This window comes from Triturus cristatus, chromosome 2_1, assembly GCF_964204655.1.
Source record: "Triturus cristatus chromosome 2_1, aTriCri1.1, whole genome shotgun sequence".
NCBI classification, from domain to species: domain Eukaryota; kingdom Metazoa; phylum Chordata; class Amphibia; order Caudata; family Salamandridae; genus Triturus; species Triturus cristatus.
Window position 1 is genome coordinate 951,982,638 of NC_140581.1, and position 23,774 is coordinate 952,006,411.

General features: G+C 44.9%; 1 protein-coding gene across 1 annotated transcript in view; it reads right to left on the bottom strand.

Moving 5' to 3' along the window:
• PTPRD (protein tyrosine phosphatase receptor type D) overlaps positions 1 to 23,774 on the bottom strand; it is a 3,784,543-nt gene that overhangs the window by 3,673,815 nt on the left and 86,954 nt on the right. The window lies entirely within an intron of this gene.

A 23,774-nucleotide genomic window follows, 5' to 3' on the forward strand; every position in this document is an offset into this window, starting at 1 on the left:
AGACAAACCCCATTTGGGAGATAAAGCTCCCTCATCCTTTTAAAAAAAAGATTTTGGCCCTCAAACGTTTCTCGAGCCCGAGTTTGACCCCAGGTGAAGGACACTGAGTTATGTAGTACTTTGGGTCCTTTAAAATTGCTCAAAGTAAGATTTGAGGGCAGGTGAGCACTCCCATTCCGTCAACCATGCGTAATTATTAAAATATTTTTTAAATTAAAAAATCAAATTTAAATAAAATCTCTTTGAGTACCATTCCATATCATGGAGGGAGCATCCATATCAAGGGATGTTCCTTCTGCCCCTTAAAACATTCAGAAACGTAATTAATTTTCTGGTGGCAGGGGCAAAGCCCTGCATCCTTTAATGATGGCTGCAAGTGAACAGTCAGAGCATTCCTGTTTTTTGTTGTTTTTTTTGTGCATATTTAAATAGCGCAAACTCAACCCGAAGGTATTGGAGCGCTTTACATAGCACCGTATTTACATTGCACATTCAGGCACGGGGAGATTAAGTGATTTGCCCAGAATCACAGGATGTGGACGCGACCTCGAGGCTCGAACCCTGGTTTCCGGCACCAGAGGCGGCAGCGCAGCCGACGGACCACATCCTCTACCCTGTTCCCTGACACAGGTTTGAGTCCGTGGTCCCAAAGTGGACAACAGGAGAAAAAACAATCTTATCCAATCAGGTTTCATTATTTTTTAATTTGAGATTTTGGAACGACCTCCAATCCTAAATCACATTTTTTGTGACACAGAAATTTAAAAAACTACTGACAGCACAGTTATAGGTCAGATATTGTTCATCAAACACAAAACCGAAAAAAACCTTACATTTTCCAGTTATAGTGAGCATCACTCACAGAGTATGGTGAGATTTGCAAACCATCGTTGGTGAATTACAAGGGTTTTTCAGTTTTGTGTGTGGCTAAACCATAACTGACCTTTATCTGCATTTTTTTAAGTAAGTGAATTTCATTGTTTTTGTATACTGTACTGTTCTCACTTGCTATGTTCTGTATGATATATTCTGCACTGGGAGCTTGACATAACCAATAGGAAACTAAACTTCATAAATGTGAACCAAATGTTGTGCAGGTTCCCCAAAAGTTGCCAAATTAATTAGCAAATTTACACTTCATTGACCTCCTTCCTTGAAATCTGTTGCCTAAGTGGACCTGCATGAAATTGAGAAAAGCAAGTGTAGGCTGAACATTGTAAGTATCTAGCAAATGTCATGCAGATCCACCCAAAGGTGTTAAATTTATTAGAAATAAAAAATGTTTTGATGCCCATCTTTTTAATCCAATCGTTGGATCTGCATGAAACCAGATATACTCGTGCTGAGTATAACTTGCCATAAGTGATGGAGATTCGTCAAACAGCACTAAAGCTATAAGCATATGAAAATATTATCCCTCGTCTCATAATGGATTGGCACAAAACCTGGCATACATATAGAAACCAATCCTTCCAAGCTTTTGCCAAATTATGTGCAGATTTGTTATGCAATGCCAATGTAATTAGAATACCAACACATTTTACCTGCCTTCCTAACTGGGTCAAAAATGGATCTGTACAAACTTTAAAAAGTATGAGAGGGCTACGTAGGCTACGTCTCTGCCAAATTTCATGCAGTTCGATAAAACAGTAACAAAGTTATTAGTAAATGAAAAAATATGGTTACCCCTCTCCCCTTTTAACTTTGTCCCCGCTTTGGATATTTACAATACCTGAAATAAATGCACTGGATTTAACAAGCTAGCTGCCTGTCACATTTAATTCTAATTCATCAAACAGTAAAAAAGTAATAAGCAAATTATATTGTTCCCTCCCTTAAACTTTGGTCCATGAATGGAGTGGCACAAAACTTAACATACCAACCAAAAACTAAGCTTCCACCAAATTTTCTGCATATTTATCAGACGGTACTAAACTTATAAGCAAGTGAACACATTTTTCAACAGCCCTTTTTAGTAGGTTCAGACAAAATTTCTAATATACTGACGTAATCATGTGTAATTTTGGGAATTTCGTGTCATGCTTGTTATGTGGAATTCCCAAAGAATACCATATGCACCATATGCCGCATTAGATAATTACGCTGTGTTCACTGCAACATTGTATCACAGAACAACAAAAATGGCCACATCACAAGTGGCTGTTGTATTTTTTGTCTATTTTTAAGCACAAACATCCAAAATGGATGTGAGGATACATTTTACATTACAATATAGCAATCAAATTCCTGAATTTTCATTTCACATAATTACATGCAATGTCTCCAAAAGTTTGCGCAGCTGCAAAAACAAATTACATGCAGGCACTTACTTTTAAACTGCCCCTCCTTGATGGAACTCCATGAATATGGACATACTTGGAGTAAAACCAACATATTAAGGCCCTCATTACGATGTCGGTCAGAAAGCATTCCGACCGACTCCTTGTCGGAATCGTGTCAGACTGACTCGGGTTTGGGGAGTCTGACCAACTGATTACGATGGATCCGAACACCGTTCGGTCGGACTCCCATTGACTTCAACGGGAGCCTGTGTTCTGACCCACAAAACAGTCTCTCATTGAAGAAATGGGTGGTTATGGAAAATCTTGCCTGCCACACTATGCATGGTTGCAAAGAGGGGTCCCATGGGTACCCCCATGGGTGCAAACTGGAGGGCTCCAGGTGAAGGGGGGCCTGCTACGGGCACCCAAAGTCAGTTTCGAACAGCCTTTTCATGTCGGACACAGTGATTCGGAAAGGCTGTCAGACAGACTGAACAGTTAGCTTCCATCATAATCAGTCGGCCGAAAATGTTTCAGAGTCTGTCAGAAACATGGCTCCTGACTTGGATTACAAAACTCCAAATGCCGTTCGGATCCTTTCCGACCAACATCATAAAGAGGCTCTAAGTGTCTTTGAAATTTTATGCATATTTGCTAAATGGTTTAAAAGCCATAAGACACTAATGAGATATACAAATCTGTTAAACTTTTCAAGCCCCTTACACCTCTTTTTTAAAATGCCAATATCTCAAAAACTACTTGACTGCTGTACACCGAACCATCAAATGTATGTGTTCCGAGCAAAGTTCTACATTCATGTGAAGTGTTCAATGTTTTTTGCTGTAGGTGCGAACAAACCTTTCTATAGGGAACTAAAATGGGGAAGCATATTTTTTTTTACCCTTTTTTAATTCTTCCCCCTTGCACGGTTTGAATGAACTATGACATGCCTGTCCTTAGTTGAGTAGGCTAAGCGAATGCAAAATATGGCGCAGATCAGTTAATGGTGCCAAAGTTATATACACCTTAAAAAATGGCAATTTAAAATAAGGTGCAGCTGATCCATAACTACATAATGGTGACTGCATCAAATATATATGTATTTGGCATTGCATTTGGTGTGTAAGTCATGCTTTGCATGGCCATTGTGAGAGTTATGGATTGTGCTGCTAACCAACATTTTCTAGCTTCAGAGATTTTTCATTTTCAATTTTGAAAACATAACTTCTCTTTAAATTCTTTTTTTAAAACATACATTGAGGAATTATAATTAAAGCTAAACATAATTTCACATTTTTTCCAGTGATGTTTTATTTCATATACCACATCCAAGGGTTACCTGTGCTCAAACCTCTGCAGGTGGCCAATCCTCACTGCAATTAGCCATGCACAGTGGGGGTTAATCATAATCTCTGGCCTCTGGCCAGCTACTGGGCCCCATCCCCCAGAAGTGGCAATCCACCCATCCATTGGCCATATGTAACATGGCTGATCGCAGGACTTGATTTTACAGTCCTGCACCCTAACCTCTGCAGCCAGGCAAATTCTTCTAGGAATGGGCTTCAGTTGGGTGCAGCATAGGCTGACCACAGAGCTTGGCATTCAGCTAGGTCATAAACCCGACACTTTGCAGGTGGTCAGCCCCTGGTGTACACAGTCTTCAGCTGTGTTTAGTGGGTTTGGCCACAAGGCCCTGCCCCCAGCACTCCATCAGCAGGCCCTGCTCCCAAAGCTCCAAAGCAGCAAAGCACAGCAGTTGGCCCTTTGCAGCTGAGTTGGCAGCAGGACCAGCCCTCTAGGCCCTGTGCCCTATGGTCCACAAATGGCCCCCTCCAACTGTACATGGCTTTATCCATGGGGATCAGGCTTGGACACCTTCTCTTAACACTCCATGGGAAGGCAACCCCCTATATGTATGCCTTTCAGCCATTTGTAGCAGGGGTGGCTGCAGGGACTGACTGCTTCAGGCCAGGTCCTGTGCTTTAACTTATACAGGTGATCAAAGCCTTCTGTACACAACCTTTTGGCAATGCACAGAAGCGATGGCTACAGGCACTGAATGGCAATCAACTCTCATGCATGGCCAACACCAGCAGTGCACAGCCTTCAAACAAGAGCAGCGAGGTTAGCCACAGGGCTTGGCCTCCAGCCAAACCCTGTATCCAACACTCCATGGATAGCCAACGCAAGCAGCGCATGGCCTTTCACAGCAGGGCTTGACCTCAAACAACCACCCTCCACTGTACACAGCCTTAGGCAGTGCAACACAGAGTCAAACACAGGGCCTGGCCTCCAGCCAGGATCTGATCCATACCCTTTGCGGTGAACCAAACCCTGCTGTGCATGGCCTTTGGCTGAATGGTTGACTACAGGGTCAGTAGTCTGTTCATACCCTGCATCCAAGTCTGCACAGGTGGTCACGTCTTCACTGGTAGCCAACATCCACTGTGCACAGTCTTCTGACGTAGGCAGCTGGGTTGGCCACAGGGCCTGGTCTCCAGGCCCTACACCATACCATCTGCAGGTGGTCTAAAACCCTGATGCACACGCTATTTGACCATGCACAGCAGGATTTAGGGACTGGACCAGACCTCAGGCCTGTTCATACACCCAACCGCTTGCGAACTGCCAGCCCAAGTGGGTCACGGCCTTCAGCAATCGGCAGTGATGTGTTAGCTACAGGGCTTAGACTGCAATTAAGCCCTGTTTGAACCCTGCCATCTGCACCCAACCCCTATGTATGGCCATTGGCTAAGTACAGCAATAGTACACAGAATGTTTTTTAAATTTTTTTCTAGGATTTGCTGATCCTATCCTGGATTAATGGATGGCGTGCTTCATTTGTGACCCTTCCTGGGCCCTGGGAATTTAGGGTGCGTCCAGGATTTGCAAATCCAGAGACAGATTTGTGAATCCCATGATTACAAACATTTGTTTTTATAATAATGTTATTGTTGAGGGAATCCACATGTCCTGGTCAATTGCTGTCCAATCACTTAGAGTGTTCAGCTAAGACCAGGTATGCCAATTTTCATATAGCTCAGTGAAGAGGAAAAAGGTTAAGAGGGGTGATAAAAGATGCGTTTTCCAATTTTATCTTAAATGTGAAATTTGGCTGCAGTATACCATAAAAACTGCTGAACGGATTTATGACAGACTTGGCATGAAAGTAGAACTTTACTGAGGAAGCATGCTTTCGCTGGATTTCTGTAAATCCTTTCAATAAATTCAGTGATATAATTTTTAAAAGGTTCTAAGTGGGCTTTAAAGGATGAACACATTTTATTACCTCTGCCATTTAAATCACGATTTTGAAACTCATGTCTCCTGTAAATCAAATTTGAATTTTTTATTAGATGAGGTTGGCTAATAAAGAGTTTTTCCCCCCTCTTCTTGATAATAACAATTTTGGGTTAAAAATTCACAATCTTAACACTTTGAGAAAATAAATTCCACAGCAGTGGGGGGGCATTATCAAAGGTATCCAACTGCTTGGCAGTGCCAAGGGAACTCAGAGGCGTGGAAAATGTGAAACAAAACTTTAGATACAATAAAATTGCAATTTACTGAAAATCGTCCTCGCAGGGTCACAATTTTAGGGTCAGAGAAAAAGGCACCATTGGTCTAGAAAATTGTGATTATTCATGAAAATATGGATTTGTTTTACCATAACAAGAAAGCAAATGAGAAAAAAATTACAAAAAAACGATACAATATAATATGGCAAAAGAAACATTACTGCACTTAGCCCACCCAAATAACATACCCAGCAGGGGTCAGAAATCCACCGAGTGTTATGTGTAGGGGCCTGGCCATATGCCAGGCACTGCAGCCAACTCCTGTTGCACATGACCAAAGAATGTGCGCAGTGGGGGTTGGACCTACACAGAGATTTGAGTGCATGGCTTGGTGTTTGATGGTATGAAGTAGGGGTGGGCAGCTCACAGGGGGTTGGATGCTGGGCCTGGCTGAAGGCTCACTGCACATGGCTGAAGGCCGTGTGCAGCAGTGGTTGATGGGTTAGGCCAATACCTGTTGTGGATTCTACACTAGCAGTGATTTGGGCAAAGGGCATCCACAGCCAACCCCTGCTGTGCACAGCTGGAGGCCTTTTACAGCAGAGGATGGTCACCAGTAATGGGTTTGGTGCAGTGCCAGTGTCAAAATGCACACAATGAATTAAAACCGAAATCACCCTGAAATTTGTGAATTATGGTTTGCAACATACACAAAACATTCAATAAATCACGCCACATGTTGTTTTTGTTCTTGGTAGACTGCCTTGGTATCCCTGTGTAATTTGCAAATTAATATATACTGAGAATGGTTGGAAGTGTGACTTCATGCAATGCGTGGGATGCAAACCCTAACCAGCGAAATTCAAGGTTTTTGGGGGTTTGAAGTCACTGAATCATAACTAATCTTTAATTGAGCTTTTTTCAGTGAATGTATATCCTGCTCAGAGGCCTCTCAGGAAACTTGATAAAATTCTTGACTAAGAGCAACAATAAATGCAGGCACTTTCAGTGTGAACTCTTTGGATATGAGCTTCCGGGTTATTTCATTTTACATTTTGATACAGCTTCATTGAGTAAAAAAATTTGTAATGCATGTTTTTTACTTATTTGAGTCATCCTAGATCAGTGCTTAGAGGCTCATTATGATGGCGGAAGGACTGCCACCGCCGGGCCGGCGGTGGCAGTCCTTCTGCCATCATACAGAAAATTCCCACCGCAAAATTGGCGGTGGGAATCCTGTTTCAGCGGCAGACGGAAAGTCCATTCGCCATGGTTCCGCAAGGAGGTCCTTCTCCGCCTGCCTTGCGGAACCCAGAACCAGGGCAATATTGCGGCGGGGTCGTGCAGGCACCGCCGTAGGGATTACGGTATCCCTTTCCGCCTGTCTTTTTGCGGCGGATATCCCGCTACAAAAAGACAGGTGGAGACTGGGTTTGGGGGCCCCCTCTGTGTGTGGGGGTGTGCAGTTCCATGCACCAAGTGGCCGGCACCGCGTGGTGCCTGCCATGTGGTGCAGGGAAATGCGGTGCAAGCACCTTTAACATTGCGGACGGTACTGCAGCCAGCAGCACCGCCCGCAATGTTAAAAGCCCAGGATGCTCCCGCCAGTATGGCGGGCGCATCCTAATCGCAGTGGTGGGACCGTTGCATGTCTGTCGGGCAGTCCCAATCACCGCTACAGTGGCGGGCGGATCAGGTCGGCCCGCCATCGTAATCACCCCCTCAGTTATTTCCTTTATTATGAATTAACTCTTAGAAACAACAAAATGTATATCTCACGTGTCACAACTAAACTAGTAATGAAAGTTTCATATACTGCACATGGGGCCATACAACAGTACAAGACTAGGGGACGCACAAGGTGTTGGATCCCATTTTTGATCCCTTGGTCACCTTGGTATAAAAGAATCGGGTGCAGAAATATTTTGTAATATGGATCATGCCTTCTCAAAGTCTGAGCATGTACAATCGCAATGGAGCGATCCTTCATTTGCATGGTATCATGGGAGAGCATTTATTTCCTGTGCCTGTACCATATTACAGTCACATACTGCCCCATCCTCCAAGGGCGGATCCTCTGCAATGGCAGATGAGCGTTGTCCCACTGCCGCAGCCAGTAGCCGAAAAATAAAACAACATTGTTTTATTTTTCGGCTGCTGGCTGAGCCAGTGTATGTAGGGATGGGCGGGAGGGTTGAACAATGGGAGGGGGGAGGGGCAGAGTGATGTGCACTACTAACTGTGCATATCTGTTTTGCTGGCTGTTTTAGACCGGCCAAACAGACATGCCCAGTTAGTTTTCTCCAACCTGGCTGTATTGTATAGCCAGGTTGGAGAAACAGAACAGACTCCCTAAGCGAAGCCTCAAAGCAGCCTACTCAGGCCAATCTCTGCTCTGCTCTCATGCAGCATGAAAGCAGCGCGGGGATTGGATAGGGAGTCTGCTGCTGTCCCAGTGTCTGCTGGGACCAGGAAACAGAGGAGCTAAGAGGTGCTAGGCGAGAGGCTGCTGAAGCAGCATGAAGTAAATTTCATTTTTTTCTCTCCCCTCCGTGCTCCCACCTGCACCCCCACGTGCTTCCTCCGCCCACCCCACAACTATCAGTATATATCAGACACCACTGCCATCATCAAAGCCCCAAATCTTTCTCTTTGGACTGAAGGACATGCCAGAAGCTTGAAAGCACCTATCTGTCTTTCAATTAAATCTTTCCAGTGCAGGTGAATTGTGTGTGAGGCGGTAAACTGTACCTTCTGTGAGAGACAGAAAACTGTACGATTGATGTCAGTTACAGCATAGAGTGTGAACCCAATTGTTTTTTTTCCTTCTTTCAATAGCGTTCTAGTGTGTATAACCGGAAGTCTCCCAAAAGTATAAATCTATTTCTGCAAACCCTTCTAGAATATTACTACTTCGTCGAGATCTTTTTCAGAAGAAAGGTGTTTTCAGTCAATTGTGTTAAGTGGTAGCCGAATTCGGTCAGAAAAATCTTCTCAAATAGCTGGGCTCTTAAATCAAAAGAAGCAGACGCTATTCTTCTCAGAGAACAAGTAATTAAAATGATCTTGTGAGCTTTGCGCAGCAAGCTACAGAAAACAGCAATGTGTTCTTGAAATCAGTGCTAAAGAAAATAAATGCAGATTTTGTCATTAGATAATGTAATTATACAGGTAAAAACACTCCAGTAAAACCATTGGTAAGTGAATCTTTGTTTGTGCCACACATGATTGAGAGCATCTCAGTCCAAAGGCCCATGGACACTGATTAATCATTGATTTTTATAAAATCTGCTTTTTATAATGATTGTTGTGTGATGCCGATTTATAGGGTGCGCTTTCATCCTGGAGGGTAACCTGGCACTGAGCAGGTGAGGGTCTAGCCAAACCAGGAGCCTGGTGGACTACTCGAAAAGCCAGGTCTTCAGCTTCTTGAAGAATTCAAGAAGTAAGGAGGAGGCTCTTATGTGTAGTGGCAGGTCGTTCCATGCTTTAGGAGCAATGCAGGAGAAGGCTTGACTGCCTGATCTGGTTTTCGTATCCATATTAAGCACTTTATCCGAGACAAATTTCAAGGGTAAAAGAGAACTAAGATGACATTGAATCGTACTAGCCAGGCCACTTGTTATATATGAAATCTGATACAAACCTGCTACAATAATGCTTTCTCAATATTCAGTTTGTAATGCAGAATGGTTAATAAGTTCAAAGGTCTATAAATGAAAAAAAGTAAGTCACATAGGAGCAGTTATTAATAGGTATTTCGACAAAGCAGGTCGATAGCCAGAGTTGGAGCAAGTAAGTATATAGTGAAGCTCTTTCACATTTAAATTATTTAGCATTACTACTTTCTTTTTTGAGTAATAAAATGCCACTATAAGGATGTATTTCAATATGGAATTAAATGTTCTTTTACCCTTATGAGTCAACCAATCTGTATAGTAATTTTGACTTGAACGCATTAATGGGATGAGGGGCTGTACGCTGCTCCTGGTTATTGGGATAACACAAGCAGGTAGAAGACTCATTATGATATCAAAAACATATTATAACAAGAAATTATAAAAGGAGCAGATGACCAACTCATTAATAACGAGCACTGGCAGAGCAAATTCATCTTGGCAGTGAAACATAGTGGCTTAGACAATGATTTTTGTGTAAGATAGGTGCAGAGGATGTGTGTGCATCGATTAAGACATCTTTGAATAGATTTATAGAAACATAACACATGCAATTAAAATGGCAGCCATGAATGCACTTGCATCTCTGGTGGCCATATTTGTATCCATTTGTAATACCTGCACAAACCAATTTAAAGATGCCCACGGTGGGTGTGTGTGCATCCAAGGCAGCCATCTCAATGCAGCTATCTTTTAATACATGTGTAATATATGAACAAACCTACTCAAATGTAGCTGCAATGGAGGCATGCATCTATGGATCGGCGATCATAGAAAGGGCTTGTTCAACTAAGAGAAAGCCATTTCTTGGTACCTATTTTGCATGCGAGAACATCCATACCCTCAGACGGTCAACTTGAAATAGATAAAAAAAAAAAAAATTTAAATGAACAATCATCAATTGAACTACAGGTGCAAAAAGAAAAATATTAACAGAAAATGAAGTGGGGGAGGGATGGAAGGAACGAATGGATGAGGGGATGGGAAAGCAACACAAAGAGCAAGTATGTGGCGGCAAAGTGAAGGAGAAGCAACACATGGCCCATGGGTAAGAGTCAATAAAACTCACATGATTTCTTAAAGGAAAGGAAATAATAGATCTTTGAATTCAAGCAATGCCAGCATTGAAAGAATACAAGTCAACCATTCAGAACACTGTGAGACCAAAATGCTCTTGGGGAGAAAAACACAAGAATAGGGAGAAAAGTCATCAATGCAAGATAAGCAGCCACGGTCGGTAGTGGGAGTAGCTGCTGGGCGGTGACGTGCGGAGGGGGAGGGGCAGGGTGGGGGGTAGTAAACTATGGATTACGGAAGTTTACAGATAAGTAAACATATAAATTAATAAAACTAATTTAGCTGCGTGCACTGCATCGCATTTGGGGATGCAGTGCGCCATACAATCATGACCAACTAGTGCTAACTTAAAGTGCACTCTTTGTATATTGCCAACAACCTGTAAATCTGTCTTTAGCAGAGACCTAAAAAGGAGCATCATTGTCAGTTGCTCATACGATGACTGTTTTCTTAATTGACTAGTAATACATTTCTGATACATTTTGCAAACATTCTGAGATGTCTCCCACCATTCTCTCTTTTTTCACCTATACTATTAAAATCTCTTTTCGGAATAAGACTACACCTTCTGTTTTTTTCCAAAAACAATTGTTAACAAAATACATACATATACATAGAAATATTTATACATACATGTAGAGAGCCCTCTTTAGCTGTTATAGAGTAATTTGGTTTTGCTCTGCCCACCACAGCATATACCATGGGACAATGGGACAGATCACTTCAGTCATTAGATCTCTTCTGTGTGACTGGCAAGCTTTCGCCAAAGCAGAATGCTGTTATACGCCCAGATAATATTGCTCTTCAATGCTAGGGCTTTGACAACATTTAATTAATGTTTCTTCTCTACTTTCATTGTACAGAGCTCGGCAGTTCTCCCAACACTACTCGCGGGTCACTTGCATATCTTGATCTGTGTGCAAACTTTAGTATTTCATTTGGCCAAAAGGTATTTTAAAATGAATACCCATGCATGCGCATGTGTGAAATGCATTCACATGCATCGTCAGCTGTATTTGAAAGTTTTTCATTGGGCTTTACAAAAAATGATCTTTGGATAACCACTTAAGCGTGAGCATGCCTGTGCATGCGTCCCAGTGCTTGCACATGCAAAAGCAACCATCTTAGATTATTTTTTTACTTTTTATTACAAAAATCATTATAAGATGTCAGCAATTTGTGTACATGCATACACATGAATAGCAAGCTATCTTTGAATATTTTTTTGTAAGAGCTTTCAAAAACCTTTCAACATTGTCTAACTGTGTTTCCCAAACCATGCACACAAAAGTGGACATCTTTGAATGGTTTATCTCATTGTTCACCAAAAAAACAATTCTGAGATAGCAAGTCAAAAGCTCTACAACCGAAGACAATCCTATTGGCTTTGTCCATGATTACTGTACTTGTTTCTCAATTGGCAGCCACTTGAGCTCCCTCAAGTTCAAAGGAATATGTGAATTTCCACAATTCCTAAATAATGCAAATCCCAAACTTCTTTCTGTATTGCAGTATTGTTTGTAGTCTTTTTGAGGTTTACAATTAATCCGCTCTGGATTGAAGCCATTGCAGTTGCCTAAACATGTTAGTTTCTGTTGATTCTTTGACAGACAATAGATAGTATTCTGTTTTCTTTACAAACCGAACCTGTAACAACCTCTTCAAACCTCATGCATCTGCCCCTGGCTGTTGCTATACCTGATTAGTAAGACCACTTAACCAATAGAGATATTGCCTGGAAAATTGTCACTGACTTCAAGAATGGAAAAACATCCTGACCTATCAAATATTCTGATTGTGGAATCAAGTTATCCACCTCTGCTCACAGTGTTGGAAAACAGGCTGAGTGAAGTGTTCTTCTGCCTGCAACAACAGTTCTAGTGGCATGCTCTGCAGAAGCAGATAGGGTTGGCTGGAAGTATCATTGGTCAAGCCCTGTACGAACCGCATCATACAGCGCCACTATGATCTTCCCAGGGTTAGAGGTGGACCCCTGAGACCTTTCAAATCACAGTTTGACCTCAGGAATGCCATCAAAACTTAAATAGGCCATCAAACTGCCAATCTGTTTTCAGTGATGTGTAAGATTTATGACCAACATCATTAGTAACAAATTTGTAGCCAAAATCAGCAGATGAAAACAGTTGCCCACATTTCCATGTGGCATAACTAAAGCTGTGTGATGCTGCAAAGACTACTGTCTTGCAAAAAGACAGAGGAAAACTGGTTGTGCTTTCTGGCCATGATTATGAGCTGGACGCTGGTTGGATGCCATGCTCTTCCTTTCCAGCGTCAGAAGTACTGCTCTTAAGAGGCAGGACTTACGCTGGTGGGGAACATGCAGGGAGCGGCAGTTGTTGAGATTTCTTTGATAAGTATAATGTTCACAACACTGTAGTTTCTCTGACAACTGGGTTTGAGGAAACATAACTGTATTATGTCTCTACCAAACACCAGTAAAGAAAAGTTAGGACAAAAGTGAATGTTTGAGCAAGAGAAAATTAACACTATTCACACTATAACAATGGTATTTACAGATGCCAATATGAATTTGACATTGAGGGCCTGGAAAATGTATTTCAAACAATATACCAGTGAACGGGTTTTAGGTATCATGGACATAAGCTATTGTGAAGGAATGGGAATGCAAATGCTAAGGGAACTAAGAACTCATTCTTTGACTCACCACAAATATAAATAGCTGGAGTACTTCCAAAATAAATAAAAAAACAACGAACAATTCTCCGGAATGCGCATTTAGGATATGTTTGCTGAGTAGGAGTTGCTGAACTAGCAAATATCCCTGAATCTCCTGAGGCGGAAGCCGGGAGTGTGTTTTGCACTGATTTTAAAAACTGTTTATATTTGCGTCCTGCATTTTACTCACCTACCTCTTGATCTGTGCTTCCCGCGCAGCTGGTCCAACGCTGTTGCGGCCGTAAGCGAACAAACCCACCTCGGGACGCCATTCTGGTGAGCGCCGAGGCCACGCCCCTTGACAGAGGCCACGCCCCCCGCCGCCGCGTCAAAAGGGCTCCGTTCACCAGCGCTTTTCAGATTCCTGAACCTCCTGAGGCGGAAGCCGGGAGTGTGTTTTGCACTGATTTTAAAAACTGTTTATTATTTGCGTCCTGCATTTTACTCACCTACCTCTTGATCTGTGCTTCCCGCGCAGCTGGTCCAACGCTGTTGCGGCCGTAAGCGAACAAACCCACCTCGGGACGTGATTCCGGCGAGCGCCGAGGCCACGCCCCTTCACAGAAGCCACGCCCCCCGCCGCTGTCTCTTTTACTATAAATCATGTGCCATTGGCGGACACGCAGCGGACGAGCGCAGCGGGCGCGCCGATTGCGCGCCGAAGGCACGCTTAAGGCAAGCCCGTCTGCGCCCGTCCGCGACCGACCGGGCCTAGGGCCACTGCACTATGCCCTACCGAGACAATATACGTCGGCACAACTACATGGGCTGCAGGCTCCATGGCCGATCGATGATTACGTGAGTAATCACATAGACAGTTTGGGACTGTCCACTGTGGGCCTTCCTTCTCCTCTCCCTCCCCCCACTACTCTCCCTCTCTCCCCCCTGCTTCCCGTTCCAATTCCCCTGTTGCACTTAAATCCCCTCCCCTCTCTATACTCTATCTCAATACGCGTTCTGCGGTCAAGCACACCCATGAACTCTTCGTGCTACTTGACCAGCACAAACCCGATCTCCTATTCCTTACCGAGACCTGGTTTCGCGATACCTCCCTCCCCTCCTTATTAGCAGCTCTCCCGGACACTTATTACGCGCTCCGCGCCGATCGACCCTCTGGCAAAATGGGCGGGGGTGTCGCCTTGATTGCCCGTAAAGAACTTCCCTTCCAGTCTCTGACTTTCCCTCCCATCGGTTCCTCTGATTTCTTAGTTATCCGGTCCCTTTCCCCCACAATTCCCATTACCTGCTTACTTATGTACCGCCCCCCCCAACCCTCTCAAGCTTACCTTCCTGGGTTTCAAGAGCTGGTAGCCACCCTAGCGGTCAACAACTCTTCTATCATAGTACTAGGTGACTTTAACTTCTGGCCCTCTGACCCTGCTGAATGCCCCATCTCTAAAGAATTTTCAGATACTCTCCGCGCTTTCAATTTCTTTTCCCATGTCCACACCCCTACCCATATCCAGGGTCATATCCTTGACCAGATTTGGTACCTTAATTGTCCCATTGCATCCTTTTACACTTCCCCTTGCTCTTGGTCCGACCACTTTCTGATCTCCTTTCTCTTACAACTTGGCCCAGCCCCCATGCCCCTGCCTCCCAAAAACATCTGGGCACGTTCTTGGGGCCGGGTGGATGTGGCTCTACTAGCCTCCACACTCTCTCCCTCTAGCCCAGATCTACTTGGTCTACCTATCTCAGCACAAGCAGAATCCATCAATTCCTGGCTTTTGTCAGGCTGCGACTCGATCGCCCCCCCTTAGACGAGTCTCTTCCAAGCGGGCCAATGATTCCAACCGTTGGTTCAACGAGGAACTGAAAGTACTCAAACTTGCAGTTCGCCGTGCTGAACGAGCCTGGAGACGTCATTACTGCCCCAATCTCAAAGCCCACTACTCCTCTCTTCTGTTGCAATACAAAAAAACTATCCTTACCATCAAAACAGCCTATTTTTCCTCTAAAATCTTAGCCGCTGAGAACCAGGCCAGAGAAATTTTCTCTATTGTCCACAATCTCGCCTACTCTGACAGAATCACCCTTAAACCCCCTCCGTCACAGTCTTTATGTGACTCCCTGAATACTTATTTTTTGGACAAGATCGCAAAAATTAAAGCCAATTTCCCTCCCCCTTCTCCTTCCTTTCTCAATCCTCCCTGTCCTCCCGTAGATGCTCGTCTTGACTCATTCCCCCTCCTCAAGAAATAATCCTTTCTTTCTCTTCTCCCCTTGGTCAAATCAGGTTCCCCTTTAGATCCGTGCCCTGCCCACATCCTCAGGCACATTTTCACGACCTGTGTGTTACCCCCCCCTCACCTTTCTTAACAGTTCCCTGTCTCAGGGCATTGTCACCCCCTCTCTAAAAACTGCTATAATTCTCCCCATTCTAAAAAAACCCGGTGCAGACCCTTCTGATCCTGTCAACTTTCGTCCCATCTCCCTCTTACCCTTCTTAGGGAAAGTACTGGAACGACATGTGACTAGAACGCTCACTGCCTACGTGGAAGGAAACCGAGTATTAGCCCCCCGTCAGGCCGGATTTCGCCCTGCTCACTCCACCGAGTCTGTGGTGTTATCCGTCCTCGACAACCTCAGAGAAGGTATGGACACCAATCTTCCTCAGGCCTTGGTCCTCCTTGATCTTTCCGCCGCCTTCGACACGGTGGATCATTCCATTCTACTCTCCCGTGTCGGGGCGGCTGGGATCGGCGGTTCGGCTCTTGTTTGGTTGTCCTCCTTCCTAAGGGACCGTACTCAATCAGTGCGCTTAGGCGACTTCTCGGCTGAACCACGTCAGGTTTCATGTGGGGTCCCTCAGGGCTCCTCTCTTTCCCTACTATTGTTCAATCTGTATATAGCTCCCCTTATCTTTGCCCTTCAGCAAATGGAGGTCTCCGTATTTAATTATGCTGATGACCTCCAGCTGATATTTTCCCTATCTCAATCCCCTGACCCCTTGTCTAACTTTCAATCCATCATGATCTTTATTCGGGACTGGATGAATTATAACCATCTGAAATTAAACCCAGATAAAACCGAACTGGTTTTGACTGGGGGTTCCACCAGCCCCTGGTCCCCCCTTTTTTGGCCCCCCTCCTTTGGTCCCCCTCCCTCCCCATCCTCTTCCGTCAAAACGCTTGGCATTAAACTCAATGACCAACTCACTCTGCATTCCCAGGTGAACACAGTCGTGTCCTCTTCCTTTCTCTCACTCCGCACTATCCGTAAGGTTTCTCGTTTTTTCTCCTATGCTGCTCTAAAACTCATCGTACTAGCTATGGTCATCTCTCGATTAGACTACGGCAGCGCCCTATTTTGTGGCATGCCAGCATACAACGTTCGCCGGCTACAGTTAGTTCAAAACCAGGCCGCCCGTTTAGTCTATAATTTGGCCAAATCCCACCACGTTACTCCGCTTCTCAAATCCCTGCACTGGCTCCCTATTCGTGAGCGCTCCCAGTTTAAAATGGGCTGTATCACTTTTCAGGCTCAGTCAGGCTCCGCCCCTGCTTTTATCTCGTCTGAGATTAAAACCTATGTCCCCATTAGGGATCTTCGTTCATCTTCTCAACACCTGCTGATTGTTCCTCGTTTTCGGCGCAAAAAATGGGGAGGCTCAAAATTTTCCACTCTTGCCCCCAGTTTTTAGGTCTCGTGAGCCAAAGGCTCTAAGAGACATTTTATATCTGGGCTTTTCAAAGTGCTGCCGTGGCCTAAAGCTACAGTGCACGTGAACGTGCACGCGCACAGCGCCATGTGTCTTTCCTTCGTAGCGATCGTGATCACTTTCACTTTCGCGGGCTCCTCTGTTGCTGGCATTCCCCCCTCCCCTCTCGTTTGTTTATTTTCTCTGGCTGCACGCATAGCCTGTTCCCACCTTCAATGAGCAATGGGTCGTTTTAAATTGCCCTGCCAAGCGCTCGCGCCACGCTCCGCCGGGCTTGTTTGTTTTCCTTTCACTGCCGTGTCACTTTCAGTGAAAGCCCCTCCCACTCCCTCCTCGTCAGCTTCATGTTTTTTTCCAGCGGCGGGCTTGTCTTGTGTTTTTTTACCCATTTCCCACGTCATTTGCCCCCGACTTGTATACGTGGGCAGAACTTCAGGTACTGACTGCCCCGTGCACGAGTGTCCGAAGACCTGATTACACCACTCATAGCGGATTGGCGCTTGCTTTCTGCTCTGCCCCACGTCTCTTCGTCACAATCGTTTACTTTGTCCATCTTTACTCTTTCATGTCAAAATGATAATCAAGCTGCTTCCCTTCTGCAGACACGACAGGGTAAACCCAAATAGGCAGTGCTTTGAAAATACACAAAAACGCATGTCTTTGCAACCCAGACACTTTTGATATATGCACGGTCGAGCTGCTTTTCCACAAATGATAACCGTACAGGAACAGGGCTTTTGGAGTCTCACATTGCAATGTATTTTTTTTTTTATTTCATTCAGTATAAAGGATAGGATTTTGAAACTAAGAGCTGCGCAAAACGGTACTTGTGCGGTCTCCTTCTGAAAGACACACTTCAGTGCAGAGCACACGTCGTAATGACATCACTTTTTTTTCTCCATATATCATCAATTGGGTACCAAAATATCTCAACGTTACAATATTTTGAACAGGCATATTAAACCCAGAAATTACACCCCGCTCTTACCTACTGCCGTCGCGGGACAGCAAACGCAGGGACCACCATGGGCACCAAAAGATCTAGCTACGCCACTGGCTGGGATGTGAACTGGGTCAGAGGCAATTGACATGCACCCTCCATATGGAAGCGTCAAGGCCTGATGGAAAGAGGATTGCAGTGACTTCAAAGCATATCTGTTTTTGTCAGGCTGTCACCGGTCCTGTCCTACCAGACATTAGCCTTGCAAAATTGCCCCTTTTCTCTTCCCTCACGTGCCCTTCCTTCTGGAGTATGCCCGGCTAGTTCATCATACGATGAACAGCTTTAAAGTTCACTTTTTCCTCTGGCTACACAAGAGTACCCAAAAGTCAACATGCTTTTATTGTAACTTGGATTTGCAGGCTTCGTCACTGGGACCCGAGGCCCACCGGCCGCCGGGATGTTCTTCAGAGGGTAATTTTAATATTGTCTCTTGGAAAAACATCTGTCTCTCGAGGCTAATATGCAAAGGGCGGGCACCGATTGAGAGTAGACACGGGTCTTGTTTGTAACTGTACCATTATGCAAAGCACTTCACGTGGCGCCACGCGCTTCTCTGTGCACCCTGGCCGGTCGCGTGCATGGGATGTGCGTCATCAGCTCTGAGTCCAGGAGTTTCTGTAGGGAACGGGCCGGGGGCAGGGAGGGGTGCTTGGCGCGCAGATTTTAAAAGATAGAAAGCCCTGATGTTGATTTATACCCCATGACAGAGTAGGTGACTAGAATGTTATGTTACAGAGATCTGTGCAGCGTTGCATTGCACTAATATGACCTTGCAGCGCTGCCCGAGATGAATCTCATTGAAAGTGCCTGTTGGTTGCAAGGGGTGTTTAAATACATTAATCGAACGAAAAGCAGAAGAAGTGACACCTGGGCACATCTACCCGCCCTTCATCACCACGAAATCCCACCTAGAGCTGTATTGGCAGTACGAATTCGCAAGACCTGACAGATAGTCAGCGGCTCAAAGATTCCCAACATCTATGATATATGTGTATTGCAGCCAGCTTTCGCCTGGTTACCCTGTAATTCTAGCGGCCCGGCCGCCGCCGGGGTCACAGGCTTGTTATCAGCTGTGTACTTCAGCACAAAACCATCAGCGATCGGGGGGCGCGCGAGGCACTTCACAAGGCCACCCCCGCCATTCAGGTTGAGCTGAGGCCTTTAGCCAAATGTTTACTCGCGTGAGGAGGAGGCGCGAGGCTAGCGTAAGACGGGCTGATAATACAGGACAGAAGACTGGGGAGCGGGGTGTGCTAGGAGCATTAACCCCCTGTGCTGTAACCAGCATGCGGCATTTGTACACCTACCAGTGTGTCAGTGGGTGCACCGGGTGAGGCTGAGCCCCACACACACTCGGACCCCCTGCTCGCGCGGCTCAGAGGTGCACCTGGGCACAGGGTTTAGGGAAGACTCTTTGTACGGCACAGACCCCCTCGGAAGGGAGTGTGCATGAGGGGAGGCGAGGAGGGTGGGGCTGGCTCAATAAAAAGAATGGGTTTGCTTTTCTCATCACCACCCCAGCGAGGTATAAGCAGGCTCCCCACGGCCCTCATTGTCTATGCCCTTTGTGTACCCCTCGTGAGTTATGCTTAAGGAGTGCAGCGGGGCACGGAGGCGGGAAACCTGTCCTCTTCCATGCGCTGTTCTGCATTTATCCTGACTATTTTTGACAACTTAGAAAAACAAGCATTTGCAATGCATTAGGTCTCGCATTTACGCGAGTTTGAGCTATTGACATTGCAAATAACAATGCCTATTGGCATTGTCATTTACAATGCCAATAGCTTTAACTCGTGTAATTGCGAGACCTATTGCATTGCAAATGCTTGTTGGAATTCCCTCCCGGCCCACCTCAGATCCTCCACACAATACTCTCTTTTCCGAAAGGCACTAAAAACCTTTCTGATTTTACAGGCTTTCCCAAATTAATTTCTCTCTATGCCTCCTGGCCCTCCCTGTTCTCTGAGGCTCAGTGACCTTCAGCGCCATGAAACTGCTAAGTGTACGCGCGCTTTAGAAATGATTTAAACTCAAACTCGAACTCAAATATCAAAAGGCGTGCACATTTTCCTCAATTCTCCCCAAGGCATAAGAAAGCTGGAACCATTCTAGTGGCATAAGGCATTTACGAGGAATATGACGTCATGGACACCTACCCACATTTATTTCACACCATGCCCTTCATCCTCTACTGAGGGTGTGTGGTGGAGAACTGGGGTACTCTGGTCCCCTTCAAAGATAGGCATAGTTCCTAGTACCAGCTGCCAGTTTGCTGTAAACTGTGCTTAGAGCTGACCCTGCTCTGGGCACTCCTACTTTGGCTATTGGTGTTGCAAAACTGTTTCAGTTGTACCTTGTAAACGCGAGTTTCTGTCGTGCAGGGGCCAGATGACTTAGACTACATGAAAGATTAATATTTTATAATACAATAAAATAATGCAAGTAGTCTACATGCGCTATTATAGGGTGCAGAAATAGTTCTCTTAATTCCACAGTAGACAATTTGCCACTGTCCAGCTCCCATATGCAAGCAGATAATAAATACTATAGGATACATGTTAATAACGTATAATATTTTGTTTGAAAAATGTTAATGAACCAGACACTTGTATTTGTACATTTTGTCCAATGGATGCACACAGAGAAGAACTAAAAAGTCCTTTCATTTTCCCTTCAGCATGCATTCAATTGTTACTGTTTTTAATATTCATGCCTGGCATTATTGATCAAGGTTTTACAATTCGAGACTAAAGAGCCATTTGAAGCTTCTCTGATGACTGGGAACAGATCTGAGGCATTTTCATACCTGAATGGAAATGTTCTTTAACCCTTAGATCGATCACCCAACCCTCAAGTTTGGAGTGATCACTGAATAAATGAAAATCGTCTGAAGTACAATCCATGCAGACCTTGCACTGCATTGTATATCGTTGCAACGTTTCATAAAACAAAACAATCAAGAACAAAAATAAATGAAGAACACAGTGGCGGTCCTGCGATCTCCAGTGAGCTCCAGCTGGGGTAATGGCGGCCACCCTCATAGCTGTAATAAAGACACGCAGTTGACCTCGTAACCTCAGCTTCAAGGGCACGTGCGGGAGGTAGCCGACACGCAGACGGGAGTTCGAAATGATCGCATGCAAATCATGTAACTTAACAACTGCAGACATACAGCAAAGCGTCAGCCTGGCTCACACAAATAAGCGTTGCGGCAGGGCCGACATGTGGTTGATTGGAGTGTGTCTTTAAGGGATTGTGCTGCATTAGGCTGTTTGAGGATTTATGACTCAAGTTTCTTTTTGATTATTTTGTACCCGTATTGCATTTTTTTTTTACTTCACAGGGGCCCTTTACTTGCCTGCAGAGAACATCAAAGTATTGCCAGCTCTAAATGAGAACTCTAAACTGTGGAAAGTGCCAGGCTGGGCAGTTTTATGCTGCAGGCGTGCCCACCAGGGACCGGCGTGTATCTGCTAAATAGTTATACGGCTTGTAACAAGCTTCGGTTGTTGTCTCCAAGCAATGAAGTCTCAAAGAGTAATGCTACGGTCAGGCGGAAGGCATAAAATAACTGAATAGTGAAGAACTGCGGGCATTTTCTTGTTCGTCAGACTCAGCATTTCATACCAATGGTTTTTAAATTAGGAAAAGAAAATGAAGCCGCTTCACCTGTTCTGCTCCTTGTGGGCAGCTTGCGGTTTCTTATTTCTGTTTCCTCCAAAGATTGAGGTTAGGGTTTTGTTCCTTCTATATGAGCAGGACGGGACTGGGAACCAAAACCGGCCGTGGCAAAGTGTTCAGCCGGCCCCCCGGGGGGGTTGGGGGTGCGGCCGAGCTCTTTGCCAGGGCCGCTTTTCGGACGATTTTGTTAGAGGGCCGTTTTTGCAGCTAAGCTGCAAAAACGGCCCTGTAACAAAATCGGCCCCCAGCGGCCCAAATCCGGCCCCCACCCGTGCGGCCCACCGGGTGATTGCCGGGTGCCCGCTACGGCCAGTCCGGCCCTGTATATGAGGCGCCGGGAGTGAGTGTTCTACATTTTTTACAGCTCATGGTCCGATGTTGCTATTCTTCAAATTAATAGTGCTTAATTTACCTACACATCATTTCAGATGTCAGTACTAAGGCCCTCTTTACGATGCCGGGCAGACTACGTACGTCCGCTCAACACCTTATTGGTCTGAAAAGCGCCTGGACATAGGTTAGCGGTTCTGACCACACAATTAGGATGTGAACTCCCATAGGACAGTCAGAAACATCCATTTTGCTTTGGCAGCTTGTGCGGCGAGCAAAAAAGGCCCACCGCACAAACTGCCATAGCAAAATGGATGTTTGTAAACATATGTAAGGTGACTGCCACTCTGTGCAGGGATGTTTAGGGGGGCACCATAGGTGCCAGAGTGGATAGTCCCTCAGCCCGATGCCTCCACCCGCTGTATTGTTATGTGTCAGGCGGACCGCAGAGGCAGATCGTGGTGGGTCCGACACCGACGTGCCGTCAGACCCACCAACATCATAATCAGCCCCTAAGTGTTAACTCACTGAACATTCTTGTTGGGCTACGTAATTGTTCATGGATATTATCAGTCCAATGCTGTGCGGTCGTTAGGCTGTGAAATAATTGCTTAAATTGCTCACTTAGAGTTTCAGCTTTACATATTTAAAACTCCAGTGCTCTTTTTCTGTTTATTGGCAGTCACAGAAAAAAATGCTACCGTAGTGCAATAGAATTTGTTTCTCATCATTTGTCTTTGAATGTGGACATTAGGCCACTGCTTCCTGTCGGTATACACAGTGTAATACATGGAAAATGGATAGTTCTAGAGGTCAATGAGCAGAGTGTACAAGCAGAAGAGACTGTGGAGTCAATTCACAAAAGCATTTATGAGTACTGGAATTGTACTATAGGAGTACTCTTTTACATACTCTTTCATGGCTTCGCAAATCTCCCTATTGATAAAAGTGCAAGGAGGGCACAGGCCTTTCTATTTGTACTAATTGTATATGAATATCCCTCAAATATTCCCATTTTGTTGTCATTTTAGATATCATTATGGTTACTTCACAAAGGCATGTAAGAGTACGTAAAAGAGTACCACAGGACTAATACTTTATATATTCAAATATGCCTTTGTGAATAGATGCCTAAACATCCGAAACAGCTCAAAGGATGCAAGTTGCTAGTAATAAGGCATTACACAGAGAAAACTCATGGAGCCTTCATCTAAGTCTTGGACTGCCAGGAGCATGAGCTGACCCCCCACAAGACCCCAAGTGCACTGAGAAATAATGTCAACATAAGTGTCCTGTGATGTTGAATCAGTTACTGCAGGGGGGATTGTAGCTGTTAAATATGGGATAAAGCACCCCTGCCATACATTAAAGGTATACTGCAAGTCACTGAAGAGTTCCATGACCATAGAGAGGAACAAAACTGATGGCCAAGCTCCTTTATAAGGTCATGGAACTCCAGATGACTTGTAATACCCTTATAATGCATGGCAGGGGGTACTTTATTCCTTATATTACATGGCAACACCGTCACTTTTCCCACAAAATGCTTCTATCCTAGGAGGCTTATTTATGAGAAGGTTGCTTCACATTTGCACCATGCACATGCTTGACTCAAACCTCTAAGTTAGATTTTCGAAAGCCATGCACAGTCACTTTGCGTGGTTCTTAGTGGCGTCAAAAATTTGGAGTAACGCAACACAGCGTAAATTGTTGTGTTATGTTACTGTGCTCTGGGAAGGCATTCCATGGGCATTTTGTGGGTGTTCTAAGGCAACTTCCATGAACTCTGATACATCCCCAGATTTACAAGAAATTGCAAACCTGGGGATGCGAAAAAATCTTACA